This window comes from Pseudophryne corroboree, chromosome 4, assembly GCF_028390025.1.
Source record: "Pseudophryne corroboree isolate aPseCor3 chromosome 4, aPseCor3.hap2, whole genome shotgun sequence".
In the NCBI taxonomy this organism is placed as follows: Eukaryota; Metazoa; Chordata; class Amphibia; order Anura; family Myobatrachidae; genus Pseudophryne; species Pseudophryne corroboree.
In genome coordinates, this window is record NC_086447.1 from 462,531,926 (window position 1) to 462,554,748 (window position 22,823).

The following is a 22,823-nucleotide window of genomic DNA, read 5'->3' on the forward strand; positions in this document are numbered from 1 at the left end:
GGGTGGGTGGGAGGGCCCAAGGACAATTCCATCTTGCACCTCTTTTTTCTTTTATTTTTCTTTGCGTCATGTGCTGTTTGGGGAGGGTTTTTTGGAAGGGACATCCTGCGTGACACTGCAGTGCCACTCCTAAACGGGCCCGGTGTTTGTGTCGGCCACTAGGGTCGCTAATCTTACTCACACAGTCAGCTACCTCATTGCGCCTCTTTTTTTCTTTGCGTCATGTGCTGATTGGGGAGGGTTTTTTGGAAGGGACATCCTGCGTGACACTGCAGTGCCACTCCTAAATGGGCCCGGTGTTTGTGTCGGCCACTAGGGTCGCTAATCTTACTCACACAGTCAGCTACCTCATTGCGCCTCTTTTTTTCTTTGCGTCATGTGCTGATTGGGGAGGGTTTTTTGGAAGGGACATCCTGCGTGACACTGCAGTGCCACTCCTAAATGGGCCCGGTGTTTGTGTCGGCCACTAGGGTCGCTAATCTTACTCACACAGTCAGCTACCTCATTGCGCCTCTTTTTTTCTTTGCGTCATGTGCTGATTGGGGAGGGTTTTTTGGAAGGGACATCCTGCGTGACACTGCAGTGCCACTCCTAAATGGGCCCGGTGTTTGTGTCGGCCACTAGGGTCGCTAACCTTACTCACACAGTCAGCTACCTCATTGCGCCTCTTTTTTTCTTTGCGTCATGTGCTGATTGGGGAGGGTTTTTTGGAAGGGACATCCTGCGTGACACTGCAGTGCCACTCCTAAATGGGCCCGGTGTTTGTGTCGGCCACTAGGGTCGCTTATCTTACTCACACAGTCAGCTACCTCATTGCGCCTCTTTTTTTCTTTGCGTCATGTGCTGATTGGGGAGGGTTTTTTGGAAGGGACATCCTGCGTGACACTGCAGTGCCACTCCTAAATGGGCCCGGTGTTTGTGTCGGCCACTAGGGTCGCTAATCTTACTCACACAGTCAGCTACCTCATTGCGCCTCTTTTTTTCTTTGCGTCATGTGCTGATTGGGGAGGGTTTTTTGGAAGGGACATCCTGCGTGACACTGCAGTGCCACTCCTAAATGGGCCCGGTGTTTGTGTCGGCCACTAGGGTCGCTTATCTTACTCACACAGTCAGCTACCTCATTGCGCCTCTTTTTTTCTTTGCGTCATGTGCTGATTGGGGAGGGTTTTTTGGAAGGGACATCCTGCGTGACACTGCAGTGCCACTCCTAGATGGGCCAGGTGTTTGTGTCGGCCACTAGTGTCGCTTAGCTTAGTCATCCAGCGACCTTGGTGCAAATTTTAGGACTAAAAATAATATTGTGAGGTGTGAGGTATTCAGAATAGACTGAAAATGAGTGGAAATTATGGTTTTTGAGGTTAATAATAATATGGGATCAAAATGACCCCCAAATTCTATGATTTAAGCTGGTGTTTTTTAGTGTTTTTTTAAAAAAACACCCGAATCCAAAACACACCCGAATCCGACAAAAAAAAATTCGGTGAGGTTTTGCCAAAACGCGGTCGAACCCAAAACACGGCAGCGGAACCGAACCCAAAACCAAAACACAAAACCCGAAAAATTTCAGGCGCTCATCTCTAGAAATAACCCCCTGAAATATGACAGTTTTCACCCCAGATCAACAGTGAAAAGTTTACCATATTCCCAGTACCTACGGGTTTGCCGTATTACCAGCAATATAAAAGATAGGGATATGGAGCTGACTAGGATGACAAACAAATTTCTTGAACGGGGCTATTCAGCTAAAGATCTTGAGAGAGCTAAAAAATGAGCTTTACAATTTACTTGTAATCAGCTACTTGAACCTAAAGGAAAAAAAAAACAACTAGAAGGTAGACACCCTTGGGTAACACAGTACAATTCTAGTAGTGTACATTTATCAAGCAGGGCCAAACAATTATGGCCCATAGTATCCTCAGATAAGGAACTAGGTGATGTTTACCAATCTAGGTTACTGGCCAGTTATTCCAGGAACAAAAGTATTAGGGACATAGTAGTTAAGACTGATATTTCAGATTTTGATAGTCCCAAGACACATTTCTTAAGCAAGAGAAAATGATTTTACCACTGTAGTGGTTGTACAACATGCAGCTATTTAATTCCAGGAGACAAATTTATGCATCCTCATACGGGTTAACCTTATACCATCCAATACTCACTTTCATGCGATTCTAAATTTGTCATTTATCTCTTGACTTGTCCTTGTGGGTTGGCATATGTAGGCAAGACAGATTGTTCTTTCAAAACACGTATGGCCCAGCACAGATATGCCATCCGGGAGGTTATCAAGTCAGGAGATAGTGAACAACCAGTGGTCAGACACTTTGCTAAGGCACAGCATAATATGGCCACATTAAGGTATAGGATTATTGACCATGTCCCTTAAATCTTTACGAGGTGGGGATAGGTCAAAAAAATTGCTTCAAAAGGAAACAGGATGGATTCATAGACTTAACACCATACAGCCTATGGTTCTAAATGAATCCTTGAACCTAAGATGCTTCTTATAAATTATCTATTAATTATACTGTAATCTATTAAGAAAGATAATATTAAAAAAGATAACATTAAAAAAGATAACATGAACAGACTAGGATCTTTTAAATACGGTAATTTTTTATTAGATATTGTTTGCTCATATGTTACCATGGATACCATTACATGAAAGGCAGACTTCTATTTTTATTGGTTATGTTTATATGCACATTGTATTTATGTGCATTTAGCATTTTAGACCATGGAGGTTTTATAAAGGTTTATATGCACGATTGTAATACCATTCATTGAACACTTTTATGTTGTTATGTAACCTTGGTGATTTTGTTCATTAGCCAACAGTGCGTGTGCTGGACGGACCAGCGATATGTCACTTCCGCAAGCGCCGGGGAGACATGACCGGAAACCGAGCCATGGTGTCTGGGGCGGCGGGCGAGTTCACTCACTGTTAAGGTATTTAAACACTGACTTTGGGTATTGTTAATTGTCCTGATGACGGGGCTGTGACCCCGAAACGAAGATACTCTTGACATTAAATCTACTGCACTTCATCACTTTAACAAGTCTCCGAGTGCGGCCCTTCTGTATTACTATTTCAGTGGGCTGCAACACATCTGGGAGGACACCAGGAGCAAGATTAACCAGCAGGAAGGGACTGCTCGAGCGCTGGGTATATTTGCATTATATATATATATATATATATATATTGTCAAAGTCGAAAAATATCATGCTTCACATTGCCATATACTAACCCCATGCACATGCCCGCTGCGTGTGCACTCAGTCCGCCGTACGTGCACACATCCGCAAGTTGCGTAATATCGCTCCAGCGATAGTGCGCATAATGTGGGTATTTACGGCGGAGTTTGTGAACCTGTAGCTGGCGACTCGTTTATAGCATAGTTAACCCATATAGCGTGTTTTGTAGATAGTATTCCCCTTAATAATATCTGCAAGTATGTTTAGTGTAAATGGTTCGGGGACTTGGGAATTCCTCTTTGCATGATATGAAGGATCAGGCAAAGGATGAACGGTGGTGTCTAGTACCTAACTGAAGAGTATTTTATTAGAAACATTCCGGTGTTGGTTAGGAAGAGATTAATCGCTCCTGCGTATAGTTATATCTATAAGAAGTTTATGGACATTTACTGTATTTGCAGTTCATTATCCATGCGGCGGGAATCCTGTGGATACCTCCCACCTGAGCAGTTTGAAATAGTCACAGCCCACCTGTTCAAATCCACCTATGACCTTTTGTTATAATGCAGAGACACATTCCTGTGTCCAATGAACAATGAGATTGTAGGGCCCATTGTAGTGTACTGTATGTTGTGTATATAAAGGCCACTGTCCCCTGACCGGCCAGTACTCTCTCTCATCAACATTTATCTGTCGGATAATTGGAGGACTGGATCCGGTTGCGCTAGCGAGTGTTACCCCGTATGGTATGTTCTATGTGGCCACTTTGTTACCCGTTTAATATAAGCCATTCATTCTTATTCTATGTATTTGTGTTTGCGTTCGTTCGCAATTGTGTATATTTCTGTTTAGTTATTCTGTTAAGTTATTAATGTTAGGTCTGTAGTGTATAAGCTGTAAACTGTTTTCTTTTCCCTTTTACATACTAAAATCATCTAGTAAGGTGTTGGAACCTTAACAAGTGTTTGTGTGTTTCACCATTTATTACTAAGGGTTTCTGAGCATCTCAATCGCTCAAACAGCTGGCTTAAATACTAAGGTTAATCAGTGTTACATCATTACAGTATCACGGTATTAAGGTTTACAGTGTAAGCATATTCTGTTTAAGGTTTAAAAAGGTTATTGTCTGTGTGTACGCTCGCTGTGTGTATTCCGTACCACGTGCGAGGTCTTTGTACGCAAATAGCGTACAAAGTGCGTAGCACGTGCACGTGGTTTAGCGGCCATTACGGCTACACGGTATTAGTAAATAGCTTATGTTAAAAGGTAAATATTTAGCTTTATCAATATATATATATCAAAAAAGAAAAATAACAGCGCTAAAAGTAAAATGAATACTTCACAATTTAATACATATGAATAAAATATACAGTTATTAAAAACAAGCTAATTGATCAATTGGATGTAGGGTGTAAGCTGCAATTCAGTGATAACCTTAACCTTTTTAGGAAACTGGACAGTTCATAGTATTTACACAATTGGATGTGTGACCATCTATATGATGTTATTACCAGCTGTGTGTTCCAAAGTTCTTTGGGATTCCGTAGCTATGGTCCTTACAAGCACTGGGGCTCCATGCAAAAAAGTCGGTATCCCTGGTCCCCAGATGAGCAAGTTCAGCCTTGTACAGATGTAGCCACCTTTATCTTGAGTGGCTGAGGCGTTTGTCCCGATCGAGCATACGCAGCGTACTGGGGCGTAGGGAGGCGCGCCTAGTCACAGAGAGGCTATCTAATTGCACGGAGACAGACGTTTGGCGTTTGGTGTTACCTTTACGTGTAATATCTGTGATCATCCACCAGATGTTGCTTTTTACAATCACCACTGCGCATGCGTGTGGGCTCCCGTAAAATATAATACTGAAATACTGTATACTGTATAGTAAGGACTACTTTACTAGTGCATCTCGTTATGCTGAATCCCGCAGACAAAACAACATAAAACCAGTAGTGTACACTGACGCAAATGGACGTGTTAGAAGTTCATTATTGCCTATTGATATTAGGAATATTGTACAGTATGTTAGCATCCTAATCCCGTAGCCATTATGGCTTATTCAAAACTAATGGATTTATTCATCTGTCTGCGGTGAAGTGGTGAAGTGTTCCGCTTCCTATACTCAGAGTCCCGTGTTCGATTCCTAAAGAACTGTACAGTACGTACGCATGTTAGTTTTTTCCAGACACTTTATAATTTTTTTTATTCACATAAACCAGGGCAAAGCTGCAGGAGCAGATGTACTGTTAAGGTTCTATGCACCATACGGTACACATACAATCAGTGCCAGATTAATGTTGACATGGGCCTGGAGCTGAAATTTATGAAGGGCCTATTGTATGCCGCTACAGGGGGTGGGACAATTGCTGCGGCGAAATGACTGATGTGGGAGTGTGACCAGTACTGGGGGTGTGTGGTCTACAGAGGATGTGGTCTGTGCTGTGGGTGTGGCTATCTCTATGGAGGGCATAGCTGGTGCACACCTTCAACTACTTTATTGCAGAGCTTTATAGCCACTGTATTAAATTAATAAGTTAACTGCCTTCTTAGCTGCTGTCTTTTTAGAAAAATAAAGAGCTGCATTGGAAATACTGGACAAGTGCAGTAAGGTTTAACTTCCTGCATTTCAGATGTGCATGCGTGAGCCGGTTTGGGCTCTCAGTTTTACTTTTTAATTAAACACATATAAACATCCATTTTATGGTGTATGTAATATATGTGCTGGATGGTTCCCCTAGGGATTGGCAGTTCAGCGTGTCTCATAGCCGCTGTTCGATACCCAAGACTCGGCTAGTAAAGGATTTGGCTTTACTCTCTGTTTAACCCCCCCTCCCCAACTCCTGTGAAACCTGTAATGTTTGGTCAGCTATAAATGACAAAAAATATCAGTGACCACCATATAATACAGAGTGCATCACAGTGAGTGCCATATAATACAGAGAACATATGATACAAAGAACTCCAACGATCATCACAAAAAACGCAGGTCATCACAGCAAGAAACTATGTATGGCCCCTTGATTGGGATAAATCAGATAGCAAGCTGCAGGCAGAGCTATAAGGTTACATACTATTTACCGGCGGGTGGGATGCCAGCTGTCAAGATCCTGACAGTGGCATCCCGCCCGCCAGAATGCCGGCAGCAGAACGAACACAATTAGTCCCCTTGCGGGCTCACTGCACTCATCACGCTGTGGGCTTGGTGGCTCGTGCAGGTTCTGTTCTCACTCTAAGGGTGTCGTGGACACCCACGAGTGGGAATAGCTCCTGTGCCCCAGCGTTTTCCAGCTGTTGGGATTCCGGCTGTCGGATTCCAGCGTCGGTATCCTGATCGCCGGGGTCCCGTCAGCCGGCAAATTGATTGCATCCTGATCTATATATATAAAGAGATATCAAGTAGCAGTGTTAACTGTAACACACAGAGACCTCTAGATACTAACTTTATTTGCGTAATTTATGACCCACAAAAGATGTGCATAACTACACATAACTTTTTCCCAGATGTGCCTGTTATAGTTGTGCACTCCACTGCATTCCATAAGTGTGGCCCATAAAAGAAATATCTTTCCTGCCCTAATGTTCTGCTCCCCTCTAACAGTGCCTCAATAGTACTACTAGATGTTGACATCAGGCACCACTTTCTAGGGCCTAGGCCACAGCAACCATTGACAGAACACTTCACAAAGTTCACACCACCAGAGCTGGATTAAGGGTGGACACAGGGGGTACATTCCCCCAGACTCCTCTATCACAGGGCCTCCCCATGCCCCTGTCGTCCACCACCAACTGCTTTGATACAGCAATGCAGCATGTTTGTTTTATAATTAAATGGAAAAGAAGCATTGGAGTTTAGATAGACGCTGAAGGGTACCGCACCCACGGGAGTAACTATAGTTGCTAATGAGACTCGGCCCCCTCCTTGGCCCTCCTCCCTAGGCAACACCCAGCTCATAGCACAGTCTGTTTCAGCCCTACACGGCCATGTTTACATGGCCGCCGTGGCCCATGGAGGGAAACAAATGTCCAGGAGCCTGCCCAGCTTAGTAGTGTGCTACTATATATATATATATATATTTTTAAATAAAAGCACTGATGGCTGCAATGTGTACCATTCAGAGGAGGGGGAGAGCAGCACTGCTTGCTCTGTTACGCCCATCACAGTCACACATGGGAGCTCAGAGACAGCACCCGGAGTTGCTATGCGCCCCCACAGTTTACTGCATGAGCTGTATTTTCGGGTAGGCTAAATCTAATGCAATTAATTCCATGGGCACTGATGTAATATGCTGACAGTTGACCAAATATATAATTTGGTCAGCATACCAGCATTCGGGAAGCTGACAGTTGGAATCCCGACACTGGTCAGAAGACCAACACCAGGATCCCAACATCGAGTTAGGCACTAAGGGGGGAGAGTTAGGCTGCAGGAGGGGGTTAGGATTAGGTTGTAGGGAGTGAGGGTTAGGCTGCGGGGAGGGAGAGTTTAGGGGGTAGAGGGTGAGGGTTAGAACCTAGCAAGTGGCGGGATTCTGTGCGTTGGGATGTCACTGACGGTATTCTGACAGCCGGCATCCTAACCACCAAGATCCTGTTAACATCCCACAGAGCCCAAACTAGAAATGTTGTCGTTCTGTGCCAGAAGGAGCACTGATGCCCCTCACAATGACTAGGGACAGTGCATGTCTACCCAAAAAGGGGTGTGGTCACACAATAGTAATAATAAACACAACAGTGCAACCTTATTCACATTCCACTGCTCAGAAGAGACCCTTATAAACATTACACACCACATAGTAGTACCCTTTGTACACATTGTGCCACACAACAATGATGAATTGGTAGAGAGATGGATGTAGGCGGTGGGCACAGTATAAAGAAACACACAGCAGGGGATGTGGGGGCAGTAGTGATTGGGAACAGCAGGATATGGGGGGCACTAGTGCAGGGGACAGGAGGAGATTAAGGAGACAGTAATGAAGGGAACAGCAGGAAATAAAGGGGACAGCAGTGATGGGAAAATCAGGAGATGGGGGTCAGTAGTGCAATGGATGAAGGGGGCAGTAGTGATGGGAACAGCAGGAGATGGGGGTAGTAGTGCAGGGGATAGGAGTGGATGTAGGGGGCAGTAGTGATGGGAACAGCAGGAGACGGGGTAGTAGTGCAGGGGACAGGAGGGAATGAAGGGGGCAGTAGTGATGGGAACAGCAGGAGACGGGGTAGTAGTGCAGGGGATAGGAGTGGATGTAGGGGGCAGTAGTGATGGGAACAGTAGGAGATGGGGGGTCAGCTGCGCAGGGGGCAGGAGGGGATGAAGGGGGCAGTAGTGATGGGAACAGTAGGAGATGGGGGTAGTAGTGCAGGGGTGATAGGAGGGGATGTAGGGGGCAGTAGTGATGGGAACAGCAGGAGATGAGGGTAGTAGTGCAGGGGATAGGAGTGGATGTAGGGGGCAGTAGTGATGGGAACAGTAGGAGATGGGGGTAGTAGTGCAGGGGGCAGGAGGGGATGAAGGGGGCAGTAGTGATGGGAACAGTAGGAGATGGGGGTAGTAGTGCAGGGGATAGGAGTGGATGTAGGGGGCAGTAGTGATGGGAACAGTAGGAGATGGGGGTCAGCTGCCCAGGGGGCAGGAGGGGATGAAGGGGGCAGTAGTGATGGGAACAGCAGGAGATGGGGGTAGTAGTGCAGGGGATAGGAGTGGATGCAGGGGGGCAGTAGTGATGGGAACAGTAGGAGATGGGGGTAGTAGTGCAGGGGATAGGAGTGGATGCAGGGGGGCAGTAGTGATGGGAACAGCAGGAGATGGGGGTAGTAGTGCAGGGGATAGGAGTGGATGCAGGGGGGCAGTAGTGATGGGAACAGTAGGAGATGGGGGTAGTAGTGCAGGGGATAGGAGTGGATGCAGGGGGGCAGTAGTGATGGGAACAGTAGGAGATGGGGGGTCAGCTGCCCAGGGGGCAGGAGGGGATGAAGGGAGCAGTAGTGATGGGAACAGCAGCTGATGTGGGACAGTAGCAGATTCTCCTGACTTCTGTATAGTTTATCCCTGGTCTGGTTAATTTATGAGGCCCCCTTGTGGGGTTCAGATTTGGAAATGATGCTCAATACAGGAAAGCTTTCTGCAAGCAGCGCTGCCTGGAGCCAGCGGGCAGACTCTGGTGCTGCCCGCTCCCAGTGCAGTAGTAACTGCAGTACTGTCACTCCTGTCAGTGCGACTGATGTCGTCTATTTGATTAGAGTACCTGCTTTCCAGCTGATCACTCCTTACTTCCCCTGCTTCGTGGGTCCCAATGGATATCAGGAGTACATGGAGATGCTGTGCTGCTCCCCACTCCCTGTTTGTGGGCCCAGCAAAATAGACATTGTGGCAGAGGTTGCCAGTTCCACCCCCAGACGCCCTGCTAGTTACAGTCCTGCATATATATATATTTATGTATATATATATATATATATATATATATAAATATTTTTTATTTTTTTTAAATGATAGGAGCACCCTTGTGTAAGTGCTCAAGGCCCTTAATTCAGCTCCAAATACTGTTTGCAGGAATATTTTAATCGCTGGAACGACAGTACTCACAGCAGCTGAATTGGCCGGATTTCACACGACCTGAGGGGAGAAAGCTGTGCTGCTGACTCAGTTCACTGTCTAGATCTGCAGGCTTCTCGGGAGGAAAGGAAGGTGGCTCCAGGATCAGTGTGGAAGAAGTGAGACAGGGGGCGGAGCTTATTACGATCCGGGGGCGGAGCTTATTATGATCGGGGACAGAGCCTTGGTACACATGGGAGCGCGGAGCTTCGAGAGTCTGAGACAGCACATCTGCAAGCCACCCAGGGGGCAGAGCTTGGCACGACCCTGGGTCTGAGGCTGAGCTTCAGGTAACAAGAGGGGATGGGGGCGGACCCTTGGTCGGCGCGGGTGGGAGGGACTGGAAGGCGAATGCTGTTGATGAGTGATGACAGGGAAAAAGTATTTCTCCTGTTATCACTGGCTGGCTACACTGCCGATCCTGTGGGCCTATTTTCAATGGGGGGCCTGGAGCTGCAGCTCCATCCGCCCCATTGTTAATCCGGCCCTGCATACAATTCTGTAGCAGGGCAGACTCAATCGACATGGCTACCGCCTGTGACTCCTTGCCCCATGGAGGCCCTCAGCTATGGAGCGAGTGATGACATAGATTTTGTGGACAACGGGGCAGTGCTGAAGGTGCGTCACAATCCCCTGCGTCACAATCCCCTCGCTAAAATACATAGGGGCAATAGGAATAAGCGAGGTTTATGCACATTACGGTACACCGGACTTGATCTTATAGCACACTGTCAAAATGGCCGTCGCCCCTGAACCCCCACCACGTGGCAGGCAGCACTCGGAGATGGAGTGAAAGATTGCAGTAGTCTTGAAGGCTACGGGGCAATGCTGAAGGAGCATCACAATCCCCTCGCTATAATACACAGAGGCGATAGGGATAAGCGAGGTCTATCATTACGGTACACCGGACTCGATCGCATAGCACACTGTCAAAATGTCCGCCGCCCCTGAACCCCCACCATGTGGCAGGCAGCGCTCAGAGATGGAGTGAGAGATAGCAGTAGTCTTGAAGGCTACGGGGCAATGCTGAAGGAGCGTCACAATCCCCTCGCTAAAATAACAGTACACAGAGGCAATGAGGTCCCGAAGAATGATCAAATAATAAATGCTGTATAATGTACAATATACATACCCAAAACAAGGATCTTAAGCAACAGTGTGGTTCATTAAAGTCAGGGATGTGGTACAGTACAGTAAGTCAGTGGCCAAGTCCCCTAGGTAGGGAGTATATGCAATTGCGGTCGAATTGCCGCAAAAGTCGAAAAACGGGGCATTTTCGACAAAAAAAACATGTCGAATTGGATTCGACAATGCAATACAGTACTTTTCGACCAAAAAACTGACGTTTCAGATTTGACTTTTTGCAATTCGACATTTTTAAAATTCGACATGTCTGCAGTGGTAAAAATGCGGCTTTTTGACAATTCAATTGAAGAATGTCAATTCGACAACAGTGCTTTTCGACAGTAATTTTGTCAATTTCATTTCGCCTCACTTTGCTGGCGGAATCTAATAAAAAATGTAAATTTTTTTTGTGTGTGTGTTTTTTTATTGCTAATAGCATAGCTATTTATATTAGAAGGGATATGTACTTGGTTTGTCTATTAGGAGACACAAGTATTATTTATATATTTTTTAAAAGAATATTTTTTTTTTGAACTGACTAAAATAGAGAGAGCATGGTTTTCAGTGGGAAGGGGTGGGAATGGGTTAAAATCATGAAAAAAAATTGCGTGGGGTCCCCCCTCCGAAGCATAACCAGCCTCGGGCTCTTTGAGCTGGTCCTGGTTGTAAAAAAACTTGGCAAAAAAACAAACCGCATTTACCCGTACCACGGACTGAAAGATGTCCCATGTTTACACACGGCTGACCGCGGGTAACCTCACCGCTGACCGCAAAGTTCCCACCATTGAAGATAATGGAGCGGCTGTGCAATGCGCTGTCTGACAGCTCAGATGCGCATAGCCAATCAGGAGAGTGCCACGACGTGGCGCTCCCTGATTGGCTTAAGGGACCCTCTGTGACAGGAGTCACGGGGGTCTCAGCATTCGGGGAAAGGGGTCCCATGTGTAAACATGGGACCCCTTTCAGTCCGTGGTCCGGGTAAATGCGGTTTGTTTTTTTGCCAAGTACGTGGATTACAAAAAAGAAGATGCTACACTGGATTTTGGAGAGAATAATTTTATTTTCAGGTACCCCATGGATTCTACTGGTGAAGAGGACCGAACATCGTGTCAACATAGGTAAGTATGTGTGTGTCGGCATGTATGGAATAAAGTTTTACTTTCACGGTGAGCGTGTCCTGTTTTTATGTGGGCATTTTTTCTGCAGTAGAACTACAGGTACCAGCGGGCTGAAATGCATTACTAATGTGCGGCATTATGTGTATAAGGTGTGCTACAATATTTTCTGGCGTAACATAAGGAAAGGGCATGTTACGTTCCTGATGCTCAGAACTAGAGAGATGTTGCGTAGTGAGTCCAGAGCACCAGGACGTGACGCTGAAATTAGGGGTGGTACGGGAATAGCCCCTAGCACCCTACCTCCATTGTTTTACCCGTGTGGTCAGTTCACGCCTGAGTGACTATGGTTTCTTGGGCCCACGGCAGCCGCGTTTGAAGGGCGGATTAGGTCTGCCCAACTCCGATGCCCCCAGGTCTTAGAGTGAGACAAGGCGTGAACCGAGACAGGATAATAACAAGGGGACCTCTAACTAAAGCAAACAGAAAGCTAGGGGCTACTAACTACCCTAAAACTAAATATATGTGCGGCACGCCGCCAAAGGAAAAGAACAACAAAAGATACCACTGTCCACTCCCCCACATGGCACCGCCGAGTTCCGGGGAGGACAGTGAAAAGCGGAAACCTCCGCAAAAACCACCAATACAAAATTAACACAAGGATTAAGCGGCCTAGGCCGCAACACGCGGCAGAAGCCGCTACTCGCGAAACTGGGAGAGAACCCCAACAAGCGAGAACCCCCAGATGACTGCAACAGGTTCACTTGGACAGGAAGGATTCCCAGCACCGGCTTCAGAACTCCAGAACTCAGGAGCACAAGGAGCAAGATCGACCAGATACAGCTGACCAGGAACAGACGTTGCAAGGCAGGAATAGCATACAGGAAGCTATCATCGGCGAGGCTGCAGTGTGCTGGCTCCCATTAAAAGACCCTGCTGGCCAATGACAGGAGGGCCAGCAAGACCAGCCCCCAGACCATAATTACTAGTTGCCGTGCAGCTGCCCTGCTGCACAAGCAACTAATCAGTCCTATCTGGCAACGGGGAACGCGGTCCGCCAATGGCGTCCCCGTTGCTATGGACCCAGCGGCTGAGGACGCCCGGCATCCTAGCGTTGCCAGGGACCCGGCGGCTACAGTACGCACGGCGTCCTGGCGTTGCTAGGCGCCGGGCGGGCAGGGAGGGAGGTGCGGCAGCCGTGAGCGTCGCTCGGAAGCAGACCGAGCGGCGCCGCGGACCGTGGCACCTAACAGTACCCCCCCCTTGAGGAGGGGTTAAAGAACCCCTAAAGCCGGGTTTCTGAGGAAATTCCTGAAAGAATAATCTCTTAAGTTTAGAGGCATGTAAATTGTTATCCAGGACCCAAGACCTTTCTTCGGGCCATAGCCTTTCCAGTGAACCAAGAAATAAAGACAGCCCCGAGAAACTTTGGAATCTAAAACCTTCTCCACCAAGAACTCTTGTTGCCCCTGAACATCCACCAGAGGTCTACCCTTGCAAGTCTTCCGAGGGAATCTCCTGGAAGAAAAATACTGCTTCAGAAGGGAACAGTGAAAAGTATTGCCAATTTTGAGTGATATAGGCAAGCGTAGCCGAAAAGCAACTGGGTTGACCTTCTTAACGATAAGAAATGGTCCAATAAATTTGGGTCCCAATCTAGCCGAGGGTTGTCGGAGCTTGATGTTGCGGGTTGAAAACCACACCTTATCTCCCACCTTAAAAGTGCATGGGCGTCGGAACCTATCAGAATTTTTTCTCTCTCGGAAGGCAGCCTTCTTAAGGGCAAGGTGCACCTTTTTCCAAATCATTCTGAGATGGGAAGTTAAGGTCAACGAGGAGACTGGAAAATGAGGGTAAAAAGAATTGGCTCTAGGATGAAAGCCCAAGACCGAAAATAATAGGGGCCTCCTTGGTGGAAGAATGACAAGAGTTATTATAGGCAAACTCGGCCAAAGGAAGAAATTCAGACCAATCATTCTGAAGTTTGGCCGAATATAGCCGTAAATACTGTTTTAACGACTGATTAACACGTTCAGTTTGTCCGTTAGACTGTGGATGGTACCCAGATGTTAAAGAGAGTTTCATAATTAATGAGGCACAAAAACGTTTCCAGAAACGGGCGATGAATTGCGGTCCCCGATCAGAGACAATATCCCTGGGTAAACCATGGAGCCTGAACACATGGCGGAGAAACAAAACTGCCAACCCTTGAGCAGAGGTTTATCAGGGGAGAGCAATGAAGTGGGCCATCTTACTAAAACGGTCTACTACCACCCAAATGACTCGAAATCCATCTGAAAGAGGAAGGTCCACCACGAAATCCATGGATATATGTGACCATGGCCTGAGAGGAACGGCTAGAGGCATGAGTTGCCCGTCCGGCAACGATCGAGATACCTTGTACTGAGCACAAACCTGACAGGAACGGACAAATTCCCTTACATCTTTAGAAAGATTAGGCCACCACACTGAGCGAGAGATTAACTCCAAGGTCTTAGTGATACCCGGATGACCAGAAACCTTATTATCATGAAACTCAGCTAGAATAGTGCCTCTCAGAAATTCAGGGACGAAGAGACGATCTGCAGGAGTGACTTTGGGAGCCTGCTGCTGAAGCTGGACTAGCGGTGTAAATAAATCCTGTGTGAGACCCGCCCAGATGACAGACGATGGGACTATGGGGGTAGTAGCCGGGTGGTTATTGTGAACTGGAAGAAAACAACGTGACAGGGCATCGGCTTTTGTATTCTTGGAAGCGGGCCTGAAGGTGATAATAAACCTGAAACGAGTAAAAAACAGCGCCCAACGTGCCTGTCGAGCATTAAGCTGTTTAGATGACTCAATATACTGCAGGTTCTTGTGGTCAGTAAACACCGTAATGGTATGCCTTGCTCCTTCCAGCCAGTGCCTCCACTCCTCGAAAGCCCATTTAACTGCCAACAATTCTCGATTACCAACATCATAGTTGGATTCTGCGGAGGAGAATTTTCTGGACATGAAGGCACATGGGTGTAATTCCTGAGACTCCGGGTCTTCCTGAGAAAGGATAGCCCCCACTCCAACCTCTGAGGCATCTACCTCGACAATAAAGGGGAGATCCGGGTTAGGGTGTCTGAGTACTGGAGCTGAGACAAAGGCCTGCTTTAAGGCCAGGAAGGCAGACTTGGCTTCAGGCGACCAATTGGAAGGATCCGCTCCTTTTTTAGTCAATGCCACAATAGGAGCAACCAAACCTGAGAAGGTATGAGTAAAACGCCTATAGTAATTTGCAAACCCTAAAAAGCGCTGAATTGCTTTTAAGTTCGTGGGTTGTGCCCAATTTAGGATGGCCTGGAGTTTTTTTGGTTTCATGAAAAACCCCTTAGGAGAAATAATATACCCCAGGAAGGACACTTCTGTGATGTGGAAATCACATTTCTCCAGTTTGGCCTATAAATGATTTTCCCGTAACTTCTGAAGGACCAGTCGCACATGGGTAATATGTTGTTCAAAAGACTCAGAGTAAATCAAAATGTCATCTAAATAAATGACTACGAACTTTCCTAGAAAGTCGCGAAGGACGTCGTTAATGAGATCTTAAAATACAGCAGGAGCATTAGACAGCCCAAACGGCATCACCAGGTATTCATAATGTCCCGACTGTGTGCTGAAAGCCGTCTTCCACTCATCCCCAGATTTTTTTCGGATGAGATTGTAAGCCCCTCTAAGATCGATCTTGGAAAAGATAACGGCAGTCCGGAGCTGATCAAATAGTACTGAAATCAGTGGCAAGGGGTAGGTGTTTTTAACAGAAATTTTATTCAGAGCCCGATAATCAATACATGGTCTGAGCGACCCATCTTTTTCTCAACAAAAAAGAACCCTGCACTCAATGGAGATTTCGAGGGCCTAATGAAGCCTTTTTTAGGCTCTCCTGTACATAATCATTCATTGCCGTAGTTTCCGGCCCAGACAGGGCATATAGTCTCCCTTTAGGCAAAGAGGCACCGGGAACTAAGTCAATAGCGCAGTCATAGGACCGATGAAAAGGCAGAATATCCGCATTACCCTTGGAGAAAACATCGGCAAAGTCCTGATATTCCAAAGGAATAAATTCTGGGGTGACTGCCGCAACCCGGACTGGACGGGAAATACATTCCTTAATACAAAAGGGACCCCATCGGGAAATCTCCCCAGACCGCCAATCTATGGTGGGATTATGAAAGGCAAGCCAGGGGTGACCCAAAACTACGGGGACAGCCGGACAATGGGTAAGGTAAAATTCGATTTTCTCCGAATGTAGGGCCCCCACTGTCAGTTGTACTGGAGGTGTGCGGTGAGTGATTACCCCATTAGAAAGCGGACCACCATCCAAGCCGTGCATGGTGATACGTTTATCCAAAGGTATCTGTGGAACGCCCAAAGCCTGAGCCCAACCAAAATCCATGAAATTTCCAGCAGCTCCACTGTCGACGAAGGCCGACACCAACGAACTGAGACTACCAAAGGAAATTTTTACAGGAACTAATAAGGAATCAGTAGAGGAGATCAATTGCAGACCCAAGTGAACCCCTTCACAATTCACTTGGTCAGAGCGTTTCCCTGCTTATTCGGGCAATTACGTGCGATATGTCCCTTGCCACCACAATACAAGCAAAGACCAGAATTTAGCCTTCTGGTTCTTTCCTCTGGGGACAGCCAGGAGAGACCCATTTTCATGGGCTCCTCGACATCCTCAGGGAAAGTATACACACATGGACTAGGTCTGAAACTAGCTCCTCTTTCAGCCCTCCGCTCCCGGAGACGACGATCAATTTTAATAGCAAGCTCCATGAGTTTGTCTAAAGTCTCTGGAGCGGGGTACTGAAGGAGACTGTCTTTAATAACTTCAGACAAACCGAGGCGAAACTGACTGCGCAGGGCCGGGTCATTCCAGCCACAGTCGTTCGACCAACGGCGAAACTCGGTACAATACGCCTCTGCTGGATTTTTCCCTTGCTTAAGTGCACGCAGGTGGCTCTCAGCCGACGCTTCTCTATCAGGGTCATCGTACAGAAGGCCTAGAGACTTAAAAAAGGCATCTACAGAAAGCAAGGCAACATCATCGGCTTTTAGCCCAAAAGCCCAGGTTTGCGGATCGCCTTGTAGCAAAGACATCACAATCCCGACCCGTTGAGACTCAGTACCAGAGGATCGGGGCCTTAAATGAAAATAAAGCTTCCAAGCTTCCTTGAAATTAAAAAAATCCTTTCGGTTACCTGAAAAACGGTCAGGAAGGTGCATCTTTGGTTCTGGAATCATACTCGGGGAGGCTCGCAAAAGATCTTCCTGCGATCTCACCCGAAGAGTAAAATCCTGAACCATCTGAGTTAGTTCCTGAATCTGGTTGGCCAAGAGCTGGCTGGGATTCGGTCCTAATACTGCCGGATTCATGAGGCCGAATTTCAAGGCCCACCAAAAACAAATAACTCTTTATATTATTCTTTTTTTGTTGTTTTTGGGCCGGTGATAATGTTACGTTCCTGATGCTCAGGACTAGAGAGATGTTGCGTAGTGAGTCCAGAGCACCAGGACGTGACGCTGAAGTAAGGGGTGGTACGGGAATAGCCCCTAGCACCCTTCCTCAATTGTTTTACCCATGTGGTCAGTTCACGCCTGAGTGACTATGGTTTCTTGGGCCCACGGCAGCCGCGTTTGAAGGGCGGATTAGGTCTGCCCAACTCCGATGCCCCCAGGTCTTAGAGTGAGACAAGGCGTGAAACTAGACAGGATAATAACAAGGGGACCTCTAACTAAAGCAAACAGAAAGCTAGGGGCTACTAACTACCCTAAAACTAAATATATGTGCGGCACGCCGCCATAGGAAAAGAACAACAAAAGATACCACTGTCCACTCCCCCACACGGCAACGCCGAGTTCCGGGGAGGACAGTGAAAAGCGGAAACCTCTGCAAAAACCACCAATACAAAATTAACACAAGGACTAAGCGGCCAAAGCCGCAACACGCGTCAGAAGCCGCTACTCACGAAACCGGGAGAGAACCCCAACAAGCGAGAACCCCCAGATGACTGCAACAAGTTCACTTGGACAGGAAGGATTCCCAGGACCAGCTTCAGAACTCCAGAACTCAGGAGCACAGGGAGCAGGATCGACCAGATACAGCTGACCAGGAACAGACGTTGCAAGGCAGGAACAGCATACAGGAAGCTATCACCGGCGAGGCTGCAGTGTGCTGGCTCCCATAAAAAGACCCTGCTGGCCAATGACAGGAGGGCCAGCAAGACCAGCCCCATGACCCTAATTACTAGTTGCCGTGCAGCTGCCCTGCTGCACGAGCAACTAATCAATCCTATCTGGCAACGGGGAACGCGGTCCGCCAATGGCATCCCCGTTGCTATGGACCCAGCGGCTAAGAACGCCCGACGTCCTAGCGTTGCCAGGGACCCGGCGGCTACAGTACGCACAGCGTCCTGGTATTGCTAGGCGCCGGGCGGGCAGGGAGGGAGGTGCGGCGGCCGTGAGCGTCGCTCGGAAGCAGACCGAGCGGCGCCGCGTATCGCGGCACCTAACAGGGCACTACTGCATGGTCTAATGCAGTGGTTCTTAAACTCAGTCCTCAGGACCCCACACAGTGCATGTTTTGCAGGTAAACCAGCAAGTGCACAGGTGTACTGTATTAATTACTCACTGACACATTTTAAAAGGTCCATACAGTAGGTGGAGCTTACTATTTCACTTGTGATTCTGTGAGACCTGCAAAACATGCACTGTGTGGGGTCCTGAGGACTGAGTTTGAGAACATGTGGTCTAATGTAAATAAAGATCAATGTGGTGGGGTGTAATGTGAATAAGGGGCAATACTGTTAGGAGTAATGTGGTACTATCATATGATGTAACGAGAATAAGAGACACTACTGCATGCATGATATAATGTGAATAAAGTTGCAGTACTGTGTTGTGTCATTTCATCTGGGGGTATTATTGTGTTACCATGCCCCTTCCCAGCAAGAACATGCACTGTTTTGGGCTGGCACTAAATGTGCACATTGTTCCTATTTAAATTATAGGGGGTAGGAGCGCCAAAATGGGTTATGGTGCTGGGAAAGGGGTGCAGGGATAGAGGCAGAACTAGCATCTGTGCAAGAGGGCATCAGCCAAAATCTAGCCTAGGGCATCATGTTGGTCAGGTATAGCTTTGATAATACTGTATACTGTACTCTTACTGTACGTTGCATTCAATAGAGATACTGTTTGCACACAGGTTTTACATGAATCATTGGCAATGCTGCAGGAGTGTCTCATTAGGCAATCTAAAATATACCACGACTATGGGTGGGGATACAGTAGGTAAGTTCTGTCACCATAAGCTGTCTGCTGTGTATAGCAGATTTCCATCTGGGATGCATTTGTTTGTTTGTAATAAGAATTTTTTTTTTACTGTACATTTAGTGGATACAGTATTTCTCCCCCATAACCGCACATCATACTGTACAGTTACCCCCATGTACTGTGCCGTACCATACTGTATAATGGAATATTTATTGGGGAAAAAAAAATCAATATTAATGTAAAAAAAAGTATTTATTACAACATCCGATTGCATGTACTGTACTGGTCAAAATGTACAGTACTCTTATTCAGGACTTTATAAAACAGAAAACAACTGTTCATACACATCAATAACATTACTACTGTATAATATTCTACATTAGTTTATACAATAATCAGACAAAGGCAATTTTATAAACATTTTTAATAATGCACCAATTTAAAATTTTAAACAGAAAATACAGTACAGAACTACATATTTGTGGCTTGACCATTTCTTTCGACTATAACAGGTAATACTTTATACAGGTGATTTATATAATTTTTACAATGTTCAGGTGTGAGTACTTCTAGCCAAAATGTCTTTATCCCATCCAACAGCTGCTGTTTTGTTGTTGGCTTCGCAACACTCCTAATGTACCTCTTCAATTGAGCCCACACTAATTCAATTGGATTCATGTCTGGTGATCTATAAAAATAAAATAAAAATAAGAGTATAGAAAAAAAGTTATTCAATTAATGACATTAAATAGAGAAAATTAAATATACGGTTTGTACTGTTTATTAAACCAAAAAATATATTTACAGTACTAGAGTGCTATCCAAAATTTTACTTGTACACTGTTGAAAGAATACTCACTCTGGTGGTGTGTGTTCCCAATTCATACCTTTCTCTTCCATAAATTTGGCTGAGGCGGAGTGTTTAGGATCATTGTCTTGGAATATCCTATGGTGAGTTGGGTAATATTTATTCACAAATGGCACCATACATCCCTCTACTATTGTTTCTTGGAAAAATTTCTTATCCATGATCCCTACAGAAATAAAAAAATGTTGTTCATTAATAAGCAACTCATTTTATTGTGCAGTTACATGTACTCTACAGTACAGCATGCATTTTTACAGAACACAGGCACAGAATAAAGTATAGTACTGTACCTTCGAAAAATAATAGGGGACCAGTTCCTAATCGTGTTATGCCTCCCCATACATGGACTTCCAATGGATGCTTTGGGTGTGGTTTTAATGAGATATGGTTATGTTTCCAGAATGACATTCTGGAGAACCGCTCAAGGGCAACAGACGATTCATCTGTGAAAATGACATCATGAAATGTTTCACCACTCTCAATCCATCGCCGTGCCTGTTCCACTCTCTTTTCTTTATTCACATCTCTTATCATGGGAGGTATCCTGTGAAGAGCCAAAAATAATGAAATCAGATACAGTAATGAAATTACTGATTTACAGATTACTGTATATACAGTGGACTGTTTGTGCAGTATACTGTATTATATACCTACTGTATACATTAAACTGTACATACATTACAGTATATACAGAGTAATATATATATATATATATATATATACACACACACACACACACACACACACAAACACAGTATACAGTATGTAATCATCACAATAAGCCGGCAATGTTTCATTGCTGTCTCTGAGTGCCTATACAGTAGGTATCTCTTTTGGGATAGATTATATATATAATATATATATATATATACATACACACACACATACTGTATATAGTATAAAGTACACACTCTGTATAATGATTTATGGATTTGTTATATCACTTATCAAGGGATTATTAACAGTGAATAAGTGTGCATTTACTGTATGGTTTATACTGCTTTCAGTATTTTACCTTGTTGCGCCAAAGGTCCATCCCATTTTCCGTCACATCCTTCTGACGCTGGTGGCCGATATGTCCAGGTCATACTTGGAATGGAGAATTTGTTTTATTTGCAAAGCAGTAAGCTCATCATCCTCACGAGTTAGTTCCTCCACAATTTGTTGCACTCTCCTACAGTACAATACAGTATGAAAAATATGAATGAATGAACAGCACAATCACAGTTAGATGAAGTGTTTTTTTTTTATTTCCAAAAAATTGTCTATGGTATACAGCAAGTCATTTCAACATTACAGTAGTGTACAGTACGTACCATGTGCATTTTGTAGGAAATACAAATCTGGGCGTTGTTCTCTCGAAAGCATGATAGCGCACCGTTTCTAAAGTGATTATAATGCCACTTTCCTTGAGCCATGCATGGATCTCTTTGATGGTTTTATTTTCTTTTTTCATGTTGGCGATTATCTTGCTCATCGTTTTGTTGATAGTTACTGGCATGTTGTCCAACTATAATTCCTGTATGGAGAAAAAACATTTGTGAATACTGTAGTCTAAAATTTACACATCTGAAAATTTGTAAGAGTTTTATGATAAAAGTTAATACTGTACATGTTTACTATACAGTACCTGATGTTCAAATTTTGGTACTGTATACTGTACAGTACTGAAAATACCACATCAGTGTTATGGACTGCAATTAGTTTCCTGTATAAAACAGATACAGTAAATAACCCTCCTTGGAAGTGCATGGGCCCTGTGAGACTTACAGTAGTGTACAGCATAAGGGGCGACTGACATGATGTACAAGCATTACATACAGTACATGTCAGTACTGTATGTAAATTCTTCAATTATTGCCTAACAACAATGCTGCTTACTGTATATTAAATACTGTAGGCCTAGAAATGTGCATCTCAATATGGTAGTTAAAAAACACAGGGGCCTATGGGGATAAGCGAGTTCTATGCACATTAAAAATGGCCGCCGACCATGAACCCCCAGCACGTGGCAGCGCTCGGATATAGAGTGAGAGATGGCATGAGTTTTACAGGCCAAGGGGCAATGCTGAAGGAGCGTCACAATCCCCTAGCTAAAATACACCGGGATAAGCGAGGTCTATGTACATTACGTTACACCGAGCTCGATCGCATAGCAACCTGACAAAATGGCCACCGACCGTGAACCCCCAGCATGTGGCAGCGCTCGGATATGGAGTGAGAGATGGCGTACGTTTTACAGGCCAAGGGGCAATGCTGAAGGAGCGTCACAATCCCCTAGCTAAAATACACCGGGATAAGCGAGGTCTATGTACATTACGTTACACCGAGCTTGATCGCATAGCAACCTGACAAAATGGCCACCGACCGTGAACCCCCAGCATGTGGCAGCGCTCGGATATGGAGTGAGAGATGGCATACGTTTTACAGGCCAAGGGGCAATGCTGAAGGAGCGTCACAATCCCCTAGCTAAAATACACCGGGATAAGCGAGGTCTATGCACATTACGTTACACCGAGCTCGATCGCATAGCAACCTGACAAAATGGCCACCGACCGTGAACCCCCAGCACGTGGCAGCGCTCGGATATGGAGTGAGAGATGGCATACGTTTTACAGGCCAAGGG

General features: G+C 45.7%; 1 long non-coding RNA gene across 1 annotated transcript in view; it reads left to right on the forward strand.

Moving 5' to 3' along the window:
• Positions 1-22,823, forward strand: part of LOC134911503 (uncharacterized) — a 104,859-nt gene that overhangs the window by 56,645 nt on the left and 25,391 nt on the right. The window contains exon 2 of the long non-coding RNA XR_010176626.1: positions 2,832-2,949. This is a non-coding gene — a long non-coding RNA (uncharacterized LOC134911503). The remainder of the gene's footprint in view (positions 1-2,831; positions 2,950-22,823) is intronic.